Source organism: Cariama cristata, unplaced genomic scaffold (assembly GCF_000690535.1).
Source record: "Cariama cristata isolate BGI_N322 unplaced genomic scaffold, ASM69053v1 scaffold9120, whole genome shotgun sequence".
Taxonomy (NCBI): domain Eukaryota; kingdom Metazoa; phylum Chordata; class Aves; order Cariamiformes; family Cariamidae; genus Cariama; species Cariama cristata.
Window position 1 is genome coordinate 20163 of NW_009592933.1, and position 3383 is coordinate 23545.

General features: G+C 39.9%; 1 protein-coding gene across 1 annotated transcript in view; it reads right to left on the bottom strand.

Annotated features, from left to right (window-relative positions):
• LOC104163884 (myotubularin-related protein 2-like) overlaps positions 1-2324 on the bottom strand; it is a gene marked incomplete at its 3' end in the record, with an annotated part of 14809 nt that extends 12485 nt beyond the window's left edge. The window contains exon 1 of the mRNA XM_009703066.1: positions 2032-2324. The remainder of the gene's footprint in view (positions 1-2031) is intronic.
• Positions 2325-3383: the final 1059 nt, after the last annotated feature.

The following is a 3383-nucleotide window of genomic DNA, read 5'->3' on the forward strand; positions in this document are numbered from 1 at the left end:
ATTCACTTAAAAAAACACAAAAAACAAACAAACCGTGGAGGTCTAATACCGTCCAGCTGATGTTGACAGAGCTGCAGAACTGACATGAATATGTGCAGAATCAAGACCTGTACACTTATTTAGGATAATTTTTCATAGATGCATTGGTTTCTTCTCTAAATGAAACATTTCTTACAACAGGAAAAAGGGAGCATTTTGCTGCTAAGATGCTTCTGTCTTCTCAATGCTCAATTAGAAGGACCGCAAAACAGTAGCCGTGCTTACGTGATAAATCCTCCTGTAGGCTGCAAACACAGTACTACTTTGGAGAGATTTTCAGCTGTCATTTATGGCTATTTCAAGTGTACTTTGAGAAGATTTATGTGCTATCTATCCTACTGGAAATGCAGTAAGACATAAATAGAGCAAATAAATGGACTTTGTCGATTATTTCTGAATCATTAAGAATACCACAGCAGAATGACCACGGGAAAGAACAGCAGTATCTCTGCATGACTGAGACATGGGGACTTTTCTGAGGATTATGACCAGATGGGTTGAAAAACTATGTTAGAGGCATTCAGACCAGCAAGATATTAATTGCAGGGAAACGCTTTGTGTCTTATTCTTGCCATATATTAGAAGTTCAAAGGGGAAAAGACAAAACACCATGGACATATGGATCACTTCAGAATCAAATATACTGTCCAAAGACCATACCAAGCCCATTCAGCTCCCAAGAGAGCACTCAGCCAAAGAAGGCTTCATAGCTTGGTTAAAAAACAACACAAGAGACAGTTAAGTTAAAGAAAATGTTCTGACAACAGACCATCTATTACACTACTCTAAAGGCAACAATCACATACAGTGTACACTGCAATTGCCTTTTAACTATGCTTTCCTGACACAACTGAAAAAAAACCAAATCATGAACTGTGATCTCTACCTACCATATATATTTTGAGACAGTATAAAAAGGCTTGAGAAATCAGTTGCTTACTTACCACTGTCCTGAAAATCTTTAAAAAGAGGCTGAAGATTACTGTATTTAAAAAAAATAATAATACAGTCACTAGGGTAATATGAAGGGACTCCTCTGCAGGAGGAAGCAGCCACCATGCAGTGTTTCCCTGGGGTTTTCCGCTTTGGTTTTTTTCCACGATGTACTTCCCCACTCAGAGCCGAGTGTCCAGTGATGAAGGACAGCCTCTCCGGGCTGGTGAATCTCCTGGGCCCTCGCTGCACAAGTACAAGGCAAGGCTTAGACGCTCAAAGGAACACATTGTTGAGGGCCACTCGTTCAGCCAGGGCTGGCTTGTCTCTTCAAGTTTGTACAGCTTGGTGCCTCAAGACAATTCTCTCATTAGGCTCTGACAGAAAGTCGTCATTGACTCAACACAGCAACGCTCCCTGGCACAGAAGGTTGCAGATATTATCTATTCAGACAAGTCCAACATTTTTTAATACAGAACCTTCTTCAGTGCCAAAGGTTCCACATACGTCTCAAACGACAACGGCTCTGTTCTCCACTGGCTGCTCAAAAACTTTAGACAGCACATTAGCCTGACTCTATCCTTTCTTTATTTTTACTAAATTTTGTTTAGCAAACAACTTGCAAGGGGAAATAGATTAAAATTTTCAAGGAAAGCATTAAACTAGATGAGTGAAGTTTATATGATCAGTCTTAAGTAAAAGAAAAACACTCGGACCAAAGAGACTATTATAAATTCTACCCACTAAAATAAGTCACAGAAAACTGTTACCAAGAATTACACTTTGGAGTTTAGTGATAGATAAGATAAGGATTCAAGATAAAAGTAATTATCTATTTACAATTAGTAAACAATCATACAGAAGGGAACAAAAATGTTTCAATTCAGTGCAAAAACATTTACAGAAAATCAAATCTTGGCAGGTACTGCATGCAGTCACAAATCCACATGCTCCTTTTAAATACCACGCCTGTTCATTCCTGCCTGATTTGTGCTTCCAATTTACAAAACTATAACTATAGGGGGGAAAAAAAAAAGTAGGAAAAAAGCCACCTCTTACCCAGTTTTACTCAGCAAAAGGAGAATTCTTGCACTTTGTAGCTAGGAGAAACACAGCAGTTGATTAGAAAGAGCTGAAAATATTATTGAGGAACATATGAAGGCCATTCTCCTTAGTTTTCCATTCCTAATAAACGGTAATCATAAACGCTTCCAGAGATTTTTTTTCACTGTGCATTACTTCACACTCAAACATTCAGGTACCTCTATATAAGAAAAATTAGCAACGCTTGCTGTCTTTGCTCTCTTCTAACAAGATGAGCGCTTAGGGAGTGTTATTTCCAGGCAAAGGAGACAGAAAACTGACTGCATCTGGCTTTTCCCCCCCATCTAATTTGCATGAAATCAATATTTTGCAACCCAGAGGTTGGCTACTCTGTGGTTTTGTTTCCTTTAAAGGGGGAGGTGCAGAAAAGGACTTACTGGGGAGAGGTGCAGGGAGGGGACCAAGATTTTTCCATCTCTTAAGAGAGTTTAAATAGAAAAAGATTGTAATTCTCATGAAATATATAGCGTTTACAGTCATGGAAAGTGGAGTCCTAGAGAAACATGGCAACAGCAGGGGTTAAATTCCAGTCCTCATGGGGCTGTCCTGGAATGACCACGCTTATGGACAAGAGCATCATTCACTCTCCAGAACCAGTCCTTTGTGCTTTTATTCATTGAACGCTTAATTCTCCAAAGAAGAAAGGAATCCCGTTTCCCACAGACGCACACACGCAATTCGTACAGCCAAAATCAGAATTTTGAGATAGTTAAAAACTTTTTCCCCAGAAGATTTTCTTACTTCTCCTCTGCTGCTCTTTATCAAAGATATCAAGTAGAGGGACTTAATGTAAAGCATCGCCTGTTCTTGGATTTGGCTCCAATTTCATCCCTATGTACAAAGGGGCCTGTGGAAATACTACATGCAGATTAGGTAAGGACTGCTTCTGTCTGCATAGCTTCTACTCCTGTACACCCACAAAAAAGTGAGGTGCACCTCTGTGTGAGAATATATCTGAGCCCAAAGTGACGATGCAGAGAAACACTTATGGTCAAGTCTTCACACAGCAACAGTGAAAAGGTGAATTGTTTATTTAATTTCACTGCTGTATCACCAGTTCACATCTAGCCAAGTCTTTTGTGACCACAGGTCAATTATCTTCACCATCTGGTGGTTTGTGCAATATGGTCTGTAATTTAATAGCAGTCACAGTCCAGTGCACTGGAAAGGAAAGCTCACACCACAGAAGACACCTTTGCATTTGCTGTGAACTAGTCTTCTTACAGGCAGTCCCAATACGAAGAGTCCAGGGCCAGTCCAAAACAGGAATACTTATCCCCGTGTACATTAAGCAAGGGATGGAGTCG